Source organism: Rutidosis leptorrhynchoides, chromosome 2, assembly GCF_046630445.1.
Source record: "Rutidosis leptorrhynchoides isolate AG116_Rl617_1_P2 chromosome 2, CSIRO_AGI_Rlap_v1, whole genome shotgun sequence".
Taxonomy (NCBI): domain Eukaryota; kingdom Viridiplantae; phylum Streptophyta; class Magnoliopsida; order Asterales; family Asteraceae; genus Rutidosis; species Rutidosis leptorrhynchoides.
In genome coordinates, this window is record NC_092334.1 from 403,800,970 (window position 1) to 403,825,000 (window position 24,031).

The window sequence follows — 24,031 nt, forward strand, 5'->3', positions numbered from 1 at the left end:
CCAAGTAGATGTTTAGTTGGATCCATAAGTGTGACGCCCCGTACAAAATCATCGTGTACGATTCGTCAACAACAGGATCTTTACACGGTCGAATACTACATGCTATTTGAAAATCAGTTTTGCATTCATAAAAGATAGCGTTTACAAAAGATAACTTGACACAAAGGTCGTTACAAAATCATTATTTGAAAATAACATAAGTTACAAATGCAAGATAAAAGTTTCATGATTGAGACATCTCTAAGTAATGCAGCGGAAATCTAACACAGCAGGTCCATAACAGCAAGTCTAAAACACCAAGATAGTAAGTCTAACAGCGGAAGCAACATCGTCTAAGCACCTGAGAAATACACACTTAAAAGTTAACACGAATGTTGGTGAGATATAGTTTAACAACCCGTCCTAATCCTCCTGGACGAAGTCATCAACATTTGGTTCCTTTGCGATGATCGACTCCAAGATATGTCCTTAACATGAGCAAATGCACAGCGGAAGACTTAATTCGTACCTGAGAATAACATGCTTTAAAACGTCAACATAAAGTTGGTGAGATATAGGTTTTGTTGCTAGCAGCGTTATAACTATGGACCACAAGATTTCATATATATATACATAATACACTCGCAAGTGTATGGAAAAGTCGTTGAGCACTTGGTAACCATACTTAACATTTAAATCACAGCAGCATATTCTTAAATAAACCCTACACCGTACCAATTGTAGTAACGAAACGAAGTACTGTGCAACCGTTTAAAACTGGTCGTCCAGCCCGGCTGGGGTTGTCAGGCCCGATAGATCTATCAACAGGATTCGCGTTTACGCTCCTCACGTAAATATTAGCTACCAAGTATAAAGAGATATGCCATGGTACAACTCAACGTAGATTTTATTTTTGATCACTTGTGTCCATATCGTAAATCATTTATAAAAGTAGCGCATGTATTCTCAGCCCAAAAATATTTAGAGTTTAAAAGGGGACTATATACTCACCTAATGTATTTTGTAGTAAAAATACATATAACATCGTTGAACAAATGTAGGGTTGGCCTTGGATTCACGAACCTATATCATTTGTATATTTATCAATATACATAATTGTATTCGATCAACTATATATATATATATATATATATATATATATATATATATATATATATATATATATATATATAACCTTATTAGTTATATTATTTTTAAATCATTAATATGTATATTTCATATATTCGTTCATATGTTTAATTTAAAATTTTGTTATGTCAAAATTATTAAATATATTATTCATATATATATATATATTATTTATTTATTATGATAATTATTATAATGATACAAAAATAATATTTATAATGATAAAAAAAATGATAATGATAATACTTAATATTAATATTAATGATAATAATGTTTCTGATTTCATTAATGATAAAAATAACGATAGTAATAATAATAGTACTTATAACAATAATAATAATAATAATTATAATAATAACAATAATGATTTATAATAATAATATTAATCATAATAATAATAACAATAATAATAATAATAATAACTACCTTCCAATTAAATTCTAAAATGAATAGAGCATTGTAGGGCTCGAACCCATGATCCCTTATTACACCAAACCAACACTTAACCACCTGAACCAATCTGCTTATTCGTTTTAATTCCATTCCCATATATATTTATCCTTTAACTTATCTGTCTCATCTCCCTCATTTTATTATCGATCAGGAATTGGCTTGCAATCAACGGGGATCAAAACCAGTCAATACACATGACATAAGTAACTTAGAATTTGGAAATAACAGAGAAACGTTTAGTGGTTAAATGGGTTAATTAAATCAGCAAAGTATTTCAAGAAAACCCGCTGTAACAGAAGGTTAAAGACTCGATGTCAACTCAAGTTCAAATTCGAAAGTTTAATGTGTTTTAGATCAAGATTAAAACATGAAAAAGATGTTAAATCATTGCTAGAAACTTTCTCTACCCTCAATTTGATCAGAAACATCAAAATGAATACAGATTTCGCTATGAACCCATTCGTTTGACTTTTTCTTCGAATGCTTTGACTCCGAAATTCACCTTTGATTTTGAAAATTGATAGCTTACACTTTGCAGATAGTTTCATTTAAGGAATCCCAACACAACTGCGTTTTTAGTTTTTGAAAAATGTTTCAAATTCGAGATTTTACCAAAAAGTGGAAATACAGGAACCGTCGGTTTCTTTTTTTTTTTTTTTTTAAATTATATCTCTTCTTCAATTGTGATTGTAAATGACAAATTTTATAGCATGATTAGTCGACATAAATATTCGATACAGACACAAGAAACTAAAAAAAAATCAAGAAAAAGATATTGACTCATAACCAAATTTTGTTCTTGTGTGAAATTGATTGGTACCATTTAGAAATTTTAGAGATAAAACCAAAATCAAACACAGTTGAGTTGATATGGAAATAGATTCTAGTTACAAGTCCTTATATACGATTTTTGATTATTTTTTTTTAAAATGATATTAATAAATAATGAATTAATAATCAATATTTATAATTATGTTAGTTTTAATCAAAAATTCTAATAATAAAAAAAATTATAATAATAGCAATAGTAAGAGTAATATTAATAATAAATAGTAATAATAATAACAATTTTAGTGAAATTTATAATGATAATACTATTAAAAATTAATATAACAATAATATTAATTATATTGATATTATTAACATTAATAAAAATAATTGAATGTAATAATAATATAACAACTACAATTAAACTTGTAATTAATTTTACAATTTATCACTTATGTAATATTTATTAGTTATATATTATATAATAACTTTTATTGAGTATATTTATTATTTATAAATTTTATGTTAATATACATATCATAATAATTATATATATAGATTCATTTTAATAACAACTTAATTATTTTGTATCCTATTTTATATATCTACTTCTATTGTTCAGATTATATTTTATTATTTATAATTATCATATATACATGCATTTATATTTATGTACATATATATAAATATTCATATATACATATTTGTTAAGAACAATTGTTCGTGAATCGTCAGGCTTGGTCAAAGGGTAACTAGTTATCCGAATACAGATTTCAAACTTTCTAGTCTCAACATTAAGGTTTTTGCTTATCGTGTCAGAAATATATAAAGATTAGAGTTTAAATTTGGTCGGAAATTTCCGGGTCGTTACAGTACCCACCCGTTAAAGAAATTTCGTCCCCGAAATTTGGTAGAGGTTGTCATAAATAACAATAGGAATGTTTAATGACAAATATGAGGTAATAATAGAGTTTTATCATTATTGAAAGTTATGGATAAAACGATTCGATCATGTGAAGCGCACGAGTGAAGCTATCACAAAAGAATGAAATGAGTGAATATGGAATTGTTTTAACCGATGACGTGATTTGGATTGATTTCCAGAATTTAAGGGATTTAAAGAAAATCTTATGTAACAAGATTTGGCTCTTTAGGGATCAGAATCTTCTTTGATTTAATGTGGCAATCTGTTTTGATTTCTTTGTCGGATATTTCACTATAAATCTACCTCCTCTGTTTCCTTATTTTCCACACCTTCTATTCTTTCTTCCTCTATTTATTCCTTAATATGCTTCATCCAATCCTGATTCTTATTATACTTCTAACTTTCATATCTTTCATTCTTCTCTTTCATCTACCGCCAGAAGAATCTATTTATTTTTTTGATTTTCTTGGAATTATAATGTTTCTAATTCTCCCGTGTCTTTACGTTGCAATACGAATTGATATACACAGCTTATAATTTATGAGTTATATTTGGGCTTTATATTCTTCATTATTTTCCGTAACTTCATGCTTTCGTTTTCTCTTCCCGACTTCGAGTTAAGCGAGTAATGGTCCAGAATTCGTAAGTATGAGATTTGGAATGAACATAGCTAATGCTCTTAGAAAGAAATGGTAATGGCACGATTTTGATTTGTCAAATTACCAGAATATCCTGGAAAAAGACCGAATCATCAAGAAATATTTTCTTGATATTTTTAGAATTTATATAGAATGCAAGAGCTGTGTAACATGGCACCTGATGAGGGTACTGCGAATCATCACATTCCATTAGAAACTCAACATGACTTACTGTAATATAATGAAGTTGATCAAGTTTCATTATATTATACTAATTCACGCATCAGTTCCCAACACTGCTTCAAAACATTCATATTTTAAACTTGAAGATTTCAGAATTTAGAAACTAACACAGTTTCTTTTATGTCGTATCGCAGATATTACGAGGAGATAGATGATTGCAGATAGGAATAGTTGTGAAAATATCTTTAGAAATATGGAGAATATGTATAGCGGAAAATATGAAGATATCTTATAATATCTAAGATAAGATGATGATGAATAATATCATCTGAAAAAGTTTAGAATAAGGAGTAGGGTTCATACTGACGGTTTCAACAGACACTGAATCATTTGCATTATTTGAAGGCAGGTTCATTCCTTGTATTTGTTCTTTGTTTCCTTCATGGTTAGCTCAATCCATTTTTCAGCACTAAATTTTCTATCGAGCGTTCCTAACATTCCCTTCTTTATCATCAAACTTTTGGCCATTTAGGCCATCTAAAATTTTACTGTTTCCTCTGCATTTAATGCAGTCATATCTGAATCGTCGATTATCAATCCGAGGTGTTTTTGGGCGAATTGTGTTTTTAGATGATTAAATGCTGATGATAACATGGCGGAGTATGAAAGGTTCCCCGGTAACGATGAGGAAAACCAATCGTATATATCAAAGTTATAATAAGACTTATTCGAATGAAAGGTCGAAGTTGTTCTGCTGGAGCTGTGACAAAATTGGCTACTTAAAAAAAATCGTAAGGTGGTTTTTGCTAATGAATGATAAGGAATTCGACGCGGTTATGTTTTAACTATAACTTTGGTTTCGAAAGTTTTTCAGGTGCATAACTGTATGCATAAATCTTTCTTTCGTAGACGAGGTGTGGCAGGTTCAACTTCTCGATCGAGGTATTTTCAAGAATCATGATCGGTTCGAATATGGATTGTAATTGTCGAGGTACAAATGAGGTTTAAGATGAAAACAAGTGGCAAACTTGAAGAATTGTTTAGTTTCATATGTTATAATCAATATTTTAATTTATTTTAATTGTCCAAAGTTAGCAGTCCAATTGTCCAATGGTCCAATAGTTCAACAATTCAATATATTCATATATAATTTAATATACATAATTAATTAATACGTATCGTGACCCGTGTACCGGTCTCAGTGTCGATCACAACTCAAAGTATATATATATTTTGGAATCAACTCCGACCCTGTATAGCCAACTCCCACCTTCACATATAGAGTGTCTACGGTTGTTCCGAAATATATATATATAGATGGGTCGATATGATAAGTCGAAACCTTGCATACGTGTCCCGTTATTTAAAGTGCGTAAAATAAATAAATATATATCATGACCCATTCCACAACGTGTTGTCTCAGAATTAATCCGACGTATTGTTGTACATGTGTCCCGACGGTATGTAAAATGCAGAAATAAAATTGCGAGAATGTAAACTGCGGTAAATTAAATGTTAATCAGTTAGCTGGGCACAGTTAGCTAGGAACAGTTAGCGTGGAATCTTAACAGAATTTCAATTAGTTAATTCGTTTGTTTCTAACAAATTTTTTTTTATCATGTCCAATGTTTTCTTCATTATGCCACTTGTTGGATTCTGATAGGTCAAAATCCAAATATGAAATTTGAATGGAAATGGTTATTCGGCGGTGAACGGATACGTATAACAATGGTTGTAAGTAGGATAGTAAATGATAGTTGAATCAGATTCGAAGAATGTACAGTGTAACTTATTAATGTGAAATCTAAATATTCCTCGGGTACTACCTACCCGTTAAAATATTTTTCATCATTAATAGTTTGTACGAAAGAATTTTTAATTACAATCTTTATGAAAATGTACTTGCATATATATTTTCTTCAGATGCAATTATGGATTTAATGAGTCAATAAGATATTAAGCTCATTCGATTTATTGTTAATACTAGATTACATGATCTCTAAAACATTAGAGATTACATAATCACCATGTCGAACGAAGATAAATAAGGTAGAACGTTACGTAAAACGGAAATAATTGATGTAGAACGTTATGTAGAACGAAGATCATACTCGAAGTACAGATGGGGTTATTGAGGCGTGTGAGTTTGATATCCGAGGCACAGATTATGATGTTGAGGTTTACGACGCAGTTGTGGTTAAAGTGATATGGGTACTGTCGGTGTTGATGATGGTGGTACTGATTATGCTGTTGGTGTTTGTAAATTTTGCACCATATTCTCCAAAGCTACAACTCGAGCGCGAAATTCGTTGACTTTTTCTATGATTATTGTCGGTCGCGGATGAATAAGGTTCGAAATATGGGATAATATATAATCGTGACGAGATACGTTAGAAATGAGAGAAAATGGTTTTCGAACAAGTTCGCCGGTAAGTGCTTCAGGTTCATCGCCAAGAGGGCAATTTGATGGATGGAAGGGATCTTCGATATGAAATGATTTTCAGATATCGGGTGATATTCTCGCTATATAGAATATCTATATATGTAATACTTAAAGATTTCGTAGAATACAGAGGAACCTATGACATATGTCAGGCAAGTCTACGGATGTGCTAAGATATGAATTATCAGATACGCGAAGATATGAATTTCGTCTATACACTATCGATGCACTAAATGCAGTAAGACGTGTCTAGACTTAAGAATGATAAGCAGGCAATTTCCTAAGGATGATAAGCAGATGTTTTCTGACTAAAAATGATAAGCAAAACTTTTTGACATGTAGACACGGTCAAAGTCCAGACTCGCTAATGTATCCTAACAACTACTAGTTAGACACACTAATGCAAGGCCTGGTTCACTAAGACCAACGCTCTGATACCAACTTTAACAACCCGTCCTAATCCTCCTGGACGAAGTCATCAATATTTGGTTCCTTTGCGATGATCGACTCCAAGATATGTCCTTAACATGAGCAAATGCACAGCGGAAGACTTAATTCGTACCTGAGAATAACATGCTTTAAAACGTCAACATAAAGTTGATGAGATATAGGTTTTGTTGCTAGCAGCTTTATAACTGTGGACCACAAGATTTCATATATATATACATAATACACTCGCAAGTATATGGAAAAGTCGTTGAGCACTTGGTAACCATACTTAACATTTAAATCACAGCAGCATATTCTTAAATAAACCCTACACCGTACCAATTGTAGTAACGAAACGAAGTACTGTGCAACCGTTTAAAACTGGTCGTCCAGCCCGGCTGGGGTTGTCAGGCCCGATAGATCTATCAACAGGATTCGCGTTTACGCTCCTCACGTAAATATTAGCTACCAAGTATAAAGAGATATGCCATGGTACAACTCAACGTAGATTTTATTTTTGATCACTTGTGTCCATATCGTAAATCATTTATAAAAGTAGCGCATGTATTCTCAGCCCAAAAATATTTAGAGTTTAAAAGGGGACTATATACTCACCTAATGTATTTTGTAGTAAAAATACATATAACATCGTTGAACAAATGTAGGGTTGGCCTTGGATTCACGAACCTATATCATTTGTATATTTATCAATATACATAATTGTATTCGATCAACTATATATATATATATATATATATATATATATATATATATATATATATATATATATATATATATATATATATATATATATATATATATATAACCTTATTAGTTATATTATTTTTAAATCATTAATATGTATATTTCATATATTCGTTCATATGTTTAATTTAAAATTTTGTTATGTCAAAATTATTAAATATATTATTCATATATATATATATATATTATTTATTTATTATGATAATTATTATAATGATACAAAAATAATATTTATAATGATAAAAAAATGATAATGATAATACTTAATATTAATATTAATGATAATAATGTTTCTGATTTCATTAATGATAAAAATAACGATAGTAATAATAATAGTACTTATAACAATAATAATAATAATAATTATAATAATAACAATAATGATTTATAATAATAATATTAATCATAATAATAATAACAATAATAATAATAATAATAACTACCTTCCAATTAAATTCTAAAAAGAATAGAGCATTGTAGGGCTCGAACCCATGATCCCTTATTACACCAAACCAACACTTAACCACCTGAACCAATCTGCTTATTCGTTTTAATTCCATTCCCATATATATTTATCCTTTAACTTATCTGTCTCATCTCCCTCATTTTATTATCGATCAGGAATTGGCTTGCAATCAACAGGGATCAAAACCAGTCAATACACATGACATAAGTAACTTAGAATTTGGAAATAACAGAGAAACGTTTAGTGGTTAAATGGGTTAATTAAATCAGCAAAGTATTTCAAGAAAACCCGCTGTAACAGAAGGTTAAAGACTCGATGTCAACTCAAGTTCAAATTCGAAAGTTTAATGTGTTTTAGATCAAGATTAAAAAATGAAAAAGATGTTAAATCATTGCTAGAAACTTTCTCTACCCTCAATTTGATCAGAAACATCAAAATGAATACAGATTTCGCTATGAACCCATTCGTTTGACTTTTTCTTCGAATGCTTTGACTCCGAAATTCACCTTTGATTTTGAAAATTGATAGCTTACACTTTGCAGATAGTTTCATTTAAGGAATCCTAACACAACTGCGTTTTTAGTTTTTGAAAAATGTTTCAAATTCGAGATTTTACCAAAAAGTGGAAATACAGGAACCGTCGGTTTCTTTTTTTTTTTTTAAATTATATCTCTTCTTCAATTGTGATTGTAAATGACAAATTTTATAGCATGATTAGTCGACATAAATATTCGATACAGACACAAGAAACCAAAAAAAAAATCAAGAAAAAGATATTGACTCATAACCAAATTTTGTTCTTGTGTGAAATTGATTGGTACCATTTAGAAATTTTAGAGATAAAACCAAAATCAAACACAGTTGAGTTGATATGGAAATAGATTCTAGTTACAAGTCCTTATATACGATTTTTGATTTTTTTTTTTTTTAAATGATATTAATAAATAATGAATTAATAATCAATATTTATAATTATGTTAGTTATAATCAAAAATTCTAATAATAAAAAAAAAAATATAATAATAGCAATAGTAAGAGTAATATTAATAATAAATAGTAATAATAATAACAATTTTAGTGAAATTTATAATGATAATACTATTAAAAATTAATATAACAATAATATTAATTATATTGATATTATTAACATTAATAAAAATAATTGAATGTAATAATAATATAACAACTACAATTAAACTTGTAATTAATTTTACAATTTATCACTTATGTAATATTTATTAGTTATATATTATATAATAACTTTTATTGAGTATATTTATTATTTATAAATTTTATGTTAATATACATATCATAATAATTATATATATAGATTCATTTTAATAACAACTTAATTATTTTGTATCCTATTTTATATATCTACTTCTATTGTTCAGATTATATTTTATTATTTATAATTATCATATATACATGCATTTATATTTATGTACATATATATAAATATTCATATATACATATTTGTTAACAACAATTGTTCGTGAATCGTCAGGCTTGGTCAAAGGGTAACTAGTTATTCGAATACAGATTTCAAACTTTCTAGTCTCAACATTAAGGTTTTTGCTTATCGTGTCGGAAACATATAAAGATTAGAGTTTAAATTTGGTCGGAAATTTCCGGGTCGTTACATATAGTTTGTAAACAGTAAAGTAATGTAGACCACGAGTTATCGTATTCAAAATAGTATGAAAAGTATATGCTTATCCGTGGGCACCCGGTAACTAAGTTAACGTAATAGTAATACCCCCTAAAAGTACACTTGGTGAGTGTGTATGTCCTCGAAGTATCAAACACCCATTAAATGCTAGCGCGACTAGCCCGAGTGGGGATGTCAAACCCTATGAATCCATATCTAATATTCGCGTTCACCGGTTAAAAACCAATGATTAAACGTTACCGTGCTAAGGGGAATGTTTATGCCGTTATATAACCCACACATACAATAAGTTTAAGTTCTCGTGTCAAGTAAGTAAAACGTAAAAAGTGCATGTATTCTCAGTCCCAAAAATAGTATAAGTAAAAAGGGAAGCTATAACTCACAGTGAATAAGCAGTAAAAGTCGATATGAAACGTATGCAGGTAGTAAGTCGGTCCGAAAGGTCGTAAACTTAAGTCAAAGGTCACTAGGTCAGTATGTTGTCCTAATAAGTTTAAAAGTAAATAAATTAAGTTTAAGTGTCATCATCATCATCATTCATCATCATAAAAGCTAAGTAAGTTTGACAAGAATTGAGATCGAAATAATAGGCTGATTTCGGTCAGCTGCTACGACCTCTATACAAAATTAAAAGATGCGTAGTCAGTGGCTATGGCTCCGTATATGAGTTCTCTAACCGCTGACCAATTTTCAGAACCTAAATCGTCTTCGTTTGACCGTGACGACGGTTTAAGTGCGAGTAGGTCAGAAATTTCAGCACAACGTTACAACGGCGTAGTGACTTTCGGAGGGCTATAAATCCTAAACCGTATATCGGATTAAGACAAGGCCTAAATGAAAAGTCATCTAATCGAAACGAACTAACTGAAAATCAATTTTCCAGAAGTTCAGGAATCTGATCAGATCTCGAAAAATAGTAAAAAAGTGCTCCGGTAGGGTTTTCGGTGCTTGATGCTCATCACGGTTCTCATCCTTGATGTTTGTAAGCTTCAAGTGTACAACTCATTGATGGGTTAGCATCACCTTGACCAAGATTCTACCATCAACACACAATATTTTAAGACCAAGTAAGAACACAACTCATTTAAGAGTCTTAGATGGATGATGAACCAAGGTTACGTCATATCCTTAGTCTTAACACAATTACAAGTTCCATTTACAATTAAAGCTACAAACTTTACTTCAATCAAATAAGTATGAACATAATCTAAATCAAATAAAGTGATGGAACCCTAAGCTAGAGAGCTTGAATCCTTTTCACACAAGTTATAAGATTACAAAGCTAGAAAGCTTGAACCTTTACAAGATTAATGAGACCATAAGCTATAAAGCTAAGATCTTTAATAAAATAATGAAAGTAATGAGACCATAAGCTAAAAAGCTAAGATTTTTAACATAATAATGAGACCCTAAGCTAAAAAGCTTGGATCTTTAGTGTTCTTGAAGATCTTGAAGCATAAAGCTTGGATCTTTAAGATACATGAAGATTACAAACACAAGTTTGAATCTTTATAATAAAATAACAAGATTAAAGCTAAAAGATTTAGATCTACAAGGTAGGTGAAGATTCAAAGCTAGAAAACTTGAATCTTCCATGTTCTTGAAGGATTCAAATCCATGTTTGAATCTACAAGATGTAATCAAGATCAAAAGCTAAAAAGCTTGATCTTCTAATGATGATGATGAACTCGTGATGATGAGAAGGAGAAGAAGAAAAAAATTCAAAATACTTACAAGCTTTAGACTAGAGAGAAAATAAATGAACAAGTGTGTGTAAATTGTGAATGGAAATCAAGTGCGAATGGTGAGGAAATGGCTTAGTATTTATAGGAGGTGAGGTGTGGGTGGTGGTGGTTAGGCCGTGGGTTTCCAAGGGGGGCACCTTTTTGCTTTTTGGTTAATGGTTATCTAAAGTTGGTGCTTATGTTAGGATCTCATGCAACATTAAGGATAATTCTTGACAAAAATGCTAGTATGTTCCCTCTAATAAATAGGCATTTGTCTTATATTAATGGGTCACTAGTTACTTATAATTGGGCTAATTAAATAGTCCACTAACTAGTGTAGGGTGGGCTAAGGTCCAACAAGGTAGAAAGTCCAACAAGACTAACTAGTGTGCTCTAGTAAATTACTAAGCGTAATTAAACATCCAAAAACCCAAGTAATTGTTATTATAAAATAGCAATTAGTATTTCGTAGTCATAATGTTCCGATTATGACAAAAGTTAAACGTGTACGCAGTACGCAGTTCATTAAAAACGTCAAGTGACACTAACGGTCATAAAGGATTTGGAGGATTAAGTTAAGTATCATACGTACTTAATGATACGTTTTAACATATAAATGAAAGTAATCAACATATAGGGAGTTCCCAGAGTATAATATAGCTCAGTACGCACAAATACGTAGTTTCGTGAAAACACAAAGCACAGAGGCAAGTCGAAAAAGTCGGGTCATTACTGTAACATCCCGCATTTTTCCATTAAATTATTTTAACGCCCGTCTTTTTCTTTTTAAATAAAACCCTTCGTATCTAAATTCGTATCCTTTGTTATGTAACATTTTAAATATTTTCGTTATCGGATTTTAATATCTCCCGTACTCCCGTGTAGCTTAAAATAATTCGTTCGGTTATTTTCCGCACCCGATTCAAAGTTGAGGGACCAAACTTGCCAAAGTATCAAACTTTTGACTAGGTCAAAGAGTCAACCTCCTTCATCCCTTTCATTCATCCTCCCTTTTCCATTTTTGATACTTTCAAACTCTCTCATTTCTCAAACATAAAATCATCATCCAAATCTCACCAAGGAAGTAAACATCAAAACAAACTACATATTCTTGATCCTCTCATCATCCTCTTCGATTTGATGCTAACTACTTCGATTTTGGGTAACATTTCTAAAACACTAGATTTCTTTAAATTCGTGTTCTTGACTTATAAAGTTGTTAATTAGTGTCTATGGCTCATTGTGATGTCGTGTATGTAATTTGTATGCCCGATTCGTTGTTTTTGGTGTAACTAGTTCAATATGAAAATTTCTTGCTAAATCCTTGATTTTGGATGATCAAATATTGTTAGATTGTTAAAGTGCATGTTTTAAAAGTGTTACTAGTATCTTTAGCTTCGTTTTGATGTATAGGTTGATTAAGGAAACATCAAACTCATGACTATTGATTTTTGTGAATTTTCGTTAGAGTTTGATAGACTTTAAATGAACTTTTGATGATTTGAATGCCATGAAATGTTGTTAGTAAGTATTTAGTTGTATTACATGTTTCATTACCTTCAAAACGGCATATCATATGTATAAATTGGATTCCCGAAACTTAAATTGCAATTGATGAACTTGAAACCTTGATTTGGAACATTTAACGAACTTTCGACGAGGTTTTTGTTGTCTTAAATGATGATTTTGATTTATGTAATGTGGTTAGTTGTATTCCTTGTCGAAATAGCTTTCCGATGATATAAAATACATGTTCTAATTGTTTGCGGATCATAAATTGTGATTGTTTGAAGTTTGGGTCGTGCACTTGAGAAATTCAGCAAACAGGGCCTGGAAGGCAATTGGGACGCCGTCCTGATATTTGGGACGCCGTCCCACTCTTCATATTGGGACGCTGTCTTGATATTTGGGACGCCGTCCCACTCTTCATATCAGGACACCGTCCTGATTTTTGGAACACCGTCCTGATACACTAAAATGGGCTGTTTGCTTTGATCTTTTGACGTAAAATGTTTACTATGCTACGGACCTCCGATTAACATGAAACTTGGCTAACATGCTCATATATGATTATATAACTTAGAAAAATTGTCGGATACCCAACCCGACCCCGTTGACTTTTCCGTTGACTTTGACCCGACTAAGTTTGACTTTTTGTCAAACTTAACCAAATACTTATGCAACCTTTCTAACATGATTACTTACTTGTATCTTGCATGAAACTTGACTAGTTGATTCACATGTTAATATAATCGAGTCGTAACGAGCCATAGGACTAATTGAACATCTTTGACCGTTTGTGTTTACCGTTATTGATATAACCTATATGTTTAGGTCAAGACTAGCCTTGTCTTTGCACGCGTTTACTTGTTGAAGTACTTTTATAACTCTCGCACTCAAGGTGAGATCATAGTCCCACTTTTACTCTTTTAAACTTACTTTTGGGATGAGAAAACATAAACGATTCTTTTGAACTAAGTGAACACAAGAACGGGAAAACAAACATTCTACATACGAGTTTAGAACGAAAATCCTCAATCCGATTATCATTAGTTACATCAGATGGTGTAAGCGAGAACTTATGTTATATGGCCATATGGGTTGACAACCCTCATCTCTGACGGTTCGCTACCGTCTACGGATGAAATATATTTTCGAGAATCAGTGTTTGTTCTAGCACTATGGATGGGGTATACAATGGATGGAATGTTAAGCTTTGATAATTGGGTGCTCGTGAATATTAACTTTTAGAATGTATTACTATTATTTCAACTTTGCAAACCTTGTGGTTCGACTTATTTACTTTTACTCACTTACTTACTTAAACCTATGATTTCACCAACGTTTTTTGTTGACAGATTTCTATGTTTTTCTCAGGTCTTACACGATATGTGAAACATGCTTCCGCTCATTATTTGATACTTGCATTGGATGTCGAGTATACGTGCATTTCATGGAGCGTCTTTTGACTTTACTTTAAACCGTGTCGCCTAGATTTCATTCGCATTAACGTTGTAACTTAACTATTGGTTGAACAATTCTTGTAAACTTTGAAACAATCTTTATTTTGAAATGAAGGCGACATATTTTGGTCAAAAGTTATCTAAAAGACTTATAATCAGGTAATGGGACCCACGTAGCCGACGCCGTCACTTGACGATTTGTCGGGGTCGCTACAAGTGGTATCAGAGCCTTGGTTGTAGGGATTTAGAGTTCATTTGTGTCCACCCCGAGTCATAGGGTACATAGGTGAATCTAGACTACAACCGGCATATAGACTGAAGTAGGAATTATTTGACTAATTGTGCATTTATACTCGAACTCTTCTATCATATCTAACTCGTATTCGATCTTGATCTTACGTTGATAAATTTTGTTGATGCGCCACCTTGACTTTATGAAGTAATGTTAAATGCACATGAGAATCAGGGTAATATAATTTCCGGGATTATATTACGGTGATTCACATGGACGTTCCGACATTATGACATAGAGAATTTAAGGCGAGTCAAGGAAAATTTTCTCTCTATCCTTATTCCATGCCACGGTTAGTATTGTTGAAAATACTAACCAACGATATTCTTGTCTCATGAAGGAACAATGGCTCACCAAGGTCAACACAATACTCCTCTCGAAACTCTAGAACAAGCTCTTCAACGAATGATAACCACCGCCGTGGGTACGGCCGTGGCCGATCACTTTTCTAACAACAACAATCATGGAGCCGGTAATTCAATCGAAGGTTGCTCCTACAAGAACTTCATGAAGTACAATCCTCCCACTTTCGATGGAACCGGGGGACCGGTTACTCTCACCCGATGGTTTGAAAAAATGGAGACCGTTTTTAACACAAGCGGTTGTCGAGACCAAGATAAGGTCAAGTTTTCCACCCTCACTTTCACCGGTATTGCTCTCTCATGGTGGAACACGTATGTACAATTAGTGGGAAGCGATGAAGCCCACACACTCTCTTGGACCGAATTAAGAGAAAGAATGATCACCGAATACTTCCCGCACGACGAGACTCGAAGGCTCGAACAGGGTCTAAGGAATTTAAAAACGGTCGGAAATGACCTCGAAGCTTATAATCAACGGTTTACCGAACTAGTCTCGATGTGTCCAAATCTCATGACTCCCGAATCCCTAAGAGTCGAACTTTACATGGATGGCCTCCCTAAGAGCATTCAACACAAGGTAATGACATCTCAACCCACTAACCTACAAGAGGCTTTAACAATGGCCCGCCAAGCCTTAGAAACGGTGAATGAAATGGAAGCACCGGCACCAATGGTCGAGAACCACCCGAGTAACAACAAAAGAACATGGGAAGCCTCTCAATCAAGCAACCACAACAATAACAACAACCCCGCCAAGAAGCCTTTTACCTCCAACGACAAGAAAGGCTATGCCGGAAAACTACCTTTTTGTAACGAATGCCACAAGTATCACTTTGAAGGATGTGGCAGGTTTCGCCACCGGCGCCAAGGACCCGTCGCTCGAAAGATGCCCAACGCACACAGAACGGGTGATTGCTTCGAATGTGGCCAACTGGGTCATTTTAGGAATGTGTGCCCAAATAAGAAAATCAACCCCAACGCACGCCGTTGAACCTTCAACATCGACACCTAGGATGCCCGGAACGACGATGGACTAGTAACGGGTACGTTTCTTCACAACAAACCGTATACTTCATACTTATTCGATTCCATTACCGCTAGACGTTTTATAACCAAGTCTTTGACTCGTGCTCTTTGCACTCCACTTTTTCCCTAGACACTACTTAGGCAATTTAAGTGACCAACGGAATATATTGTGTGCCTATAAATTTTATCAGAGGATATACGTTAAGAATTATGACTTGACACCTATAGAACTAAGGAGCTCAAAACCTATTCGTTAAGGAGAAATTTTTTTTTTTCTTTCTTTCCTACAATTATGTATGGATTTTTGTGAACTAAATAATTTTTGGTTGGAAACCGATACCCACTTCCTCGTATCCATGACCTCATGATTATTTGCGTGAAACTCGTGTGTATTCCAAATCGACCTCCGTTCCGGTTATCACCAATTGGGGGTTAAGGGAGACGATGTCTCCTAAGCCATCTTCCGAACTCACAACGTTAGTTGTAAATCTCTCTTGGTACCATACGATTTATCCAAGGCACGCCCGTATCCACAAACCTCTCGAACCGCGTATGCAAATTCATATGGACTAATTCGTTATCATATTTATAGATGATATCTTGACCTATCCAAGTAAAGAAGGAAAACGAACAACATCACCATCTCCCGCTCGAACTTTTGAGAAAAGAGCAACTCTATACCAAAGTCTCTGAGTGAGAATTTCTGTTGAACGAAGTCCAATTTTCTAGACCATGATGTTTATGGTCAGGTCGTTACAATCAATCTCGAAATCAAGCCACATGTAATCAGGAAACTCTCCCAACTCAGACTTGTATTCGTAAAAATCTTAGATCTCACCGGTTGTTACCGAAGATTCATTTCTGACTTTTCTCGTGTTACACAACTTAAAACCTCTTCATGTCTGAGCCTTGAACGTGATTCTTCACACCAACCTTCCTAGCTAAATTCGTATAGCACTAGATGGAACTCAAACATGGAAATATTTCTACTTGAACGCCGAAAGGCATACTCTCTCGACTCAAAATCAACGTAACTAAAATTCGTTATTTTGCGCGAAGAATTCGAATACTAAATTGTGGATCCGATCAACTTTCTCGTCATCACGTACCACACTACATACCTATGTTATTTCACCGTTACCGTCTGATATTACTGGAATTTAAGATAACACACAATCCAACGATACTTCACTCTTCTTTGACTTAACGCCCTTGCATTGCTGATAATCGTCCAACCATTATTCAACCCCGAACTATACAATTACGTGTACTATCTCGTTTCTCTTTCAGACTTCATTTTTTTTTTTTTTGACAACTAGAGGCACGTTATGGCAACCTCGAGATGTAAGCTCATCCTATTCTAAGTCCTCGTTTCACTCCTATCTTTATCGCTCGCACTTCCGTTTAAGGGAACTCCTTGTAACATTTCTCCATGGATAGAGAAATTCCTCATATTACCTTAGTATTCGCCACGAGGGTGAATAGTCCTAACGAACATTTTTTTTTCGAACCCTAACTGACTTGTTCAAACATATCTTAAGAGATCCTATTCTAACACGGTGTACCATTGCCAATTACCTCGGATCAAAATACTCGTATCGCTTCTAGTTTTGCAAGAAACCTTGGAAACCCACTTGGACATACGTACCGCGTATCTCCCACAACCGACGAACCGAGCAAACGTACGATTCAATCTTGGAAAGACATGTTACAGACTGGTATTGTCACCTTTAGTAGTTCCTTTTACGACGACAGCTATCACTCGTATATTAACGCAGCACTTCCGAAACCCTATATGACAGCTAATGTCATACCCCTGTTCATTTAACCAAAGCATGCGGCAAGCAAATCGCCGAATCTGAACTCCATCAAGAAACAACAATTGAGATCGTTCAAGTCCGAGGAGGGCTAGAGACAACCCATGGTCGCCAGAAGAGTTATACCAAACTTAGATGAAAACCTCACAAATCCCAGTGTGTAATCGCGTAATATTGAGAAACCGCACCTTGGAAAGGTGAAATCCATTTTAGGAAATCGAGAAAGGCTATATATGCAATATTGAACCTTTTGAAACCTTGGAGCGTATTGGAACCGCTTCCTACCGTTTAGAACTTCCGATGCAATTAAGTTTCCGTTTACCCTACTTTTCGTGTAACAAACTTAGAAACGTGTCCTGCGGAACAGGAACGTGCAATCCTGCTAGATACATCAACTATTGATGACAAACTTCTCTTCATAGGGGAAAACCAGTTGAAACTGGGGATCGTAAAACCAAATCTTAATACAACGTAAAACCCTGACTATCCAAATTCATGAGAACACTCAAGGACGTACTTTCACTTATTCATAGCATTGACAACGTAAAGTCTCGAGTAGGAGATATCGACTACTACTTTCAACTAAATTTCGGGACGAAATTTCTTTTGAGGTGTGGATAATGTAACATCCCGCATTTTTCCGTTAAATTATTTTAACGCCCGTCTTTTTCTTTTTAAATAATACCCTTCGTATCTAAATTCGTATCCTTTGTTATGTAACATTTTAAATATTTTCGTTATCGGATTTTAATATCTCCCGTACTCCCGTGTAGCTTAAAATAATTCGTTCGGTTATTTTCCGCACCCGATTCAAAGTTGAGGGACCAAACTTGCCAAAGTATCAAACTTTTGACTAGGTCAAAGAGTCAACCTCCTTCATCCCTTTCATTCATCCTCCCTTTTCCATTTTTGATACTTTCAAACTCTCTCATTTCTCAAACATAAAATCATCATCCAAATCTCACCAAGGAAGTAAACATCAAAACAAACTACATATTCTTGATCCTCTCATCATCCTCTTCGATTTGATGCTAACTACTTCGATTTTGGGTAACATTTCTAAAACACTAGATTTCTTTAAATTCGTGTTCTTGACTTATAAAGTTGTTAATTAGTGTCTATGGCTCATTGTGATGTCGTGTATGTAATTTGTATGCCCGATTCGTTGTTTTTGGTGTAACTAGTTCAATATGAAAATTTCTTGCTAAATCCTTGATTTTGGATGATCAAATGTTGTTAGATTGTTAAAGTGCATGTTTTAAAAGTGTTACTAGTATCTTTAGCTTCGTTTTGATGTATAGGTTGATTAAGGAAACATCAAACTCATGACTATTGATTTTTGTGAATTTTCGTTAGAGTTTGATAGACTTTAAATGAACTTTTGATGATTTGAATGCCATGAAATGTTGTTAATAAGTATTTAGTTGTATTACATGTTTCATTACCTTCAAAACGGCATATCATATGTATAAATTGGATTCCCGAAACTTAAATTGCAATTGATGAACTTGAAACCTTGATTTGGAACGTTTAACGAACTTTCGACGAGGTTTTTGTTGTCTTAAATGATGATTTTGATTTATGATATGTGGTTAGTTGTATTCCTTGTCGAAATAGCTTTCCGATGATATAAAATACATGTTCTAATTGTTTGCGGATCATAAATTGTGATTGTTTGAAGTTTGGGTCGTGCACTTGAGAAATTCAGCAAACAGGGCCTGGAAGGCAATTGGGACGCCGTCCCACTCTTCATATTGGGACGCCGTCTTGATATTTGGGACGCTGTCCCACTCTTCATATCAGGACACCGTCCTGATTTTTGGGACACCGTCCTGATACACTAAAATGGGCTGTTTGCTTTGATCTTTTGACGTAAAATTTTTACTATGCTACGGACCTCCGATTAACATGAAACTTGGCTAACATGCTCATATATGATTATATAACTTAGAAAAATTGTCGGATACCCAACCCGACCCCGTTGACTTTTCCGTTGACTTTGACCCGACCAAGTTTGACTTTTTGTCAAACTTAACCAAATACTTATGCAACCTTTCTAACATGATTACTTACTTGTATCTTGCATGAAACTTGACTAGTTGATTCACATGTTAATATAATCGAGTCGTAACGAGCCATAGGACTAATTGAACATCTTTGACCGTTTGTGTTTACCGTTATTGATATAACCTATATGTTTAGGTCAAGACTAGCCTTGTCTTTGCACGCGTTTACTTGTTGAAGTACTTTTATAACTCTCGCACTCAAGGTGAGATCATAGTCCCACTTTTACTCTTTTAAACTTACTTTTGGGATGAGAAAACATAAACGATTCTTTTGAACTAAGTGAACACAAGAACGGGAAAACAAACATTCTACATACGAGTTTAGAACGAAAATCCTCAATCCGATTATCATTAGTTACATCAGATGGTGTAAGCGAGAACTTATGTTATATGGCCATATGGGTTGACAACCCTCATCTCTGACGGTTCGCTACCGTCTACGGATGAAATATATTTTCGAGAATCAGTGTTTGTTCTAGCACTATGGATGGGGTATACAATGGATGGAATGTTAAGCTTTGATAATTGGGTGCTCGTGAATATTAACTTTTAGAATGTATTACTATTATTTCAACTTTGCAAACCTTGTGGTTCGACTTACTTACTTTTACTCACTTACTTACTTAAACCTATGATTTCACCAACGTTTTTTGTTGACAGATTTCTATGTTTTTCTCAGGTCTTACACGATATGTGAAACATGCTTCCGCTCATTATTTGATACTTGCATTGGATGTCGAGTATACGTGCATTTCATGGAGCGTCTTTTGACTTTACTTTAAACCGTGTCGCCTAGATTTCATTCGCATTAACGTTGTAACTTAACTATTGGTTGAACAATTCTTGTAAACTTTGAAACAATCTTTATTTTGAAATGAAGGCGACATATTTTGGTCAAAAGTTATCTAAAAGACTTATAATCAGGTAATGGGACCCACGTAGCCGACGCCGTCACTTGACGATTTGTCGGGGTCGCTACAATTACAATAAGCCTCATATAACAATAAATGGAATACGGCCTATTTGTTAACAGAATCTTAACGGCCCACTGAAGAAAAAGAAAACGTCCATGATCTAAATCATTTGGAATTTCATAGTGGGAGACATAAACCTTGATAACTTTACAGCTTATTTTCGTTATTTAAAATATCAAGTGGCCTAATGAAAACAATTTACTAATCTCTCCACTAGGTAAAGAAATGGTAGCATATCGGCAATTAAGAAAAAGTGACAGGCGAAAATTCTTCATCATCATATCGTTTATCATTTTCTTATTGCTTGGAACCAAAAGAAAACGCAGTAGTAATAGTTGACCGAAGATGGTGATGGTTAAAAGGTGATGTTTTGGGTTTATTATGAGTCGATACCATAAACAAGTGGGTAGCAGTGAACAGTAATATTGATCGTAGGTTGCAGCTGTAATGTTTGATAATGGTGATGATATATTGCTCGATGGCAGCTGTGATTTTGTGGGTTTGATTTGTACTTTGGCTGTGATTCGATGGTGGTGGACATGGTGGGTTGTGATCGATGTTTATTTCGTGTCAAAACAATAATTCGATCAATGGTGATGATGGGTGTTGATTTTGAATTGAAATAGAAACAAGGGTGACGATTAGCTGTAAAAGAAATGAGATGGGAACCGGTCATAATGTTGGTTCATGGTGGTGGTCTGTTCGATCAATAAGGAAAGACAGAAGCTGCGGCATCCTTGTTTGAGCTGCAACAGAAAACAAGTAGGGTTGATGGAGCTCGAACAAAACAGATAACAGGAACTTACATAGTAGCAGTATGATGTTGGTATGGTGGTTCATTAACCGTTATTTGTAGTAGCAGTTAGTTTGAGTGACGCAGAAAGAGAAACAAGCATAGTAGAAACGGTTTCAAATAATGGTAAAATACGTTGATAATGGTGGTAGATTTCGAAGAGTGTGGTGTTGATCTAAGTGGGTTTTGTGTAACCATGAAATGGAAGTAGTCAAGAAGTAGCAAAACAAATGGGTCTGTGTTGGTGTATGTCAAACAAGAAACATACACATAAGTATTCGATGGTGAAGGTGTTGCAGGGTGGCGATGAAAGGCGGTTTATGATGGTCATAAAGTGTCGATTGTGATAGTGATTGTTTCGAGTAGTAGTAGTATACTTACACGTTTGTCTTGAGGTTGATGATCATGGTGGTGATCTTGGCGTTTTGGTTTGATTGATTAGCAAATCGTAAGCAGTAGCAATTATCGTATAGTGGTTAATGGGTTTGAAGAAATTGGTGGTGAAGATGGCTCATGAAAAAAAATACATAATATGAAAATGGGTGCAAGTTTGATCATATAATAACGTGTGTGTATATATATATATAATTATATGTCATGAAAGTCTAACATAACACAGTAATCATATGCAATAACTTTGATGATTCAGTCACGGAATAATTTAGAACAAAATATATAATTTAATAATAAATATATTTTCTGTAAGTGGCCAACAATAGAACAATACAGTGATCAAATGACGAATCAAATAATCACGGGTGAATCAATCAATTGTGTCTTATTTGTGATTTAAATCACATAAAGTAAATTATAATACTATAATGGCAATCCTAATCAGTGACACGGAATCCTAATCAGTGACACAGATCAATTAATCGAATAGTAAGCAGCCACAATATTGGTAATCTTTTACCGACAGATTTACATGGAGTGATGTATCGTGCTCCGTTGATTATTAGTGGCGGATAAAAGTCTATAATTTATATGACTTCTTTTTGGATTACCGTTTATTTAAAAATCACATAAGTTCGAATTAAACTTCTATAAATATTAATCGAAACGTTCATCGAGTATTACAATTATTAAATAATTATATTTGATATGCTCTATATATATATATATATATATATATATATACTTATATATATATATATAAATATATATATATATATATATATATATATATATATATATATATATATATATATAGTGGTAGGATCAAGAGGGAAGTAACCAATTGGGGGAAGCGGGGGGAAGCAAAAAAAATTTTTTTCGTTTTTTGAAAAAACTTTGTTCACGAACATTATAGATGGGATGAAAATATGAACATTTAATAGAGAGAAAATATGAACATTTAGTAGAGACATTTTGTGATAAATGTTTTTATTTTGGCGGAAAAACGCTCGAAGAAGTAATATATAACAATTATCGTGTTTTTCGAGCGTATGTTGAGGTTTTAGCTATTGGGGTTTAGATATTAGGGTTTAGATATTAGGGTTTATAGGGTTTAGATATTAGGGTTTAGAAATTTAGGGTTTAGGGTTTAGATTTAGGGTTTAGATTTAGGATTTAGATTGAGTTTTTAACACGAACGGTTTAGAGTTTAGGGTTTAGGGTTTAGGGTTTAGGGTTTGGTGTTTTGGGTTTATAGAATAAACCCAAAACACCAAACTCTAAACCCTAAACCCTAAAATCTAAATCGGGCTAAATTTTACTTCACAAAACATAAAAAAACCTTCATATTCTTCACGAACAATATTATCTTGAATGTTATTTTTGTCGATCGTTTTCCCGCCTAAATAATAACATTCATCACGAAGTGTCTCTTCTAAATGTTCATATTTTCGTGTGATCTTGATGCCGGAAAAAAATTCCAAAAAAACGAAAAAAAAAAATTTTGCTTCCCCCCGTTTCCCCCCGATTGGTTACTTCCCCCCGATTGGTTACTTCCCCATTGATCCTGCCTCTATATATATATATATATATATATATATATATATATATATATATATATATATATATATATATATATATATATATATATATATATATATATATATATATATATATATATATATATATATATTTTAATAACAATTTAGTTATATCGTATATTATTATTTTAAGTTATTATATATATA

At 33.2% G+C, this 24,031-nt stretch overlaps 1 pseudogene; it reads left to right on the forward strand.

Moving 5' to 3' along the window:
* The window catches only part of LOC139889115 (U-box domain-containing protein 14-like), a 38,825-nt pseudogene that overhangs the window by 14,214 nt on the left and 580 nt on the right, over positions 1-24,031 (forward strand).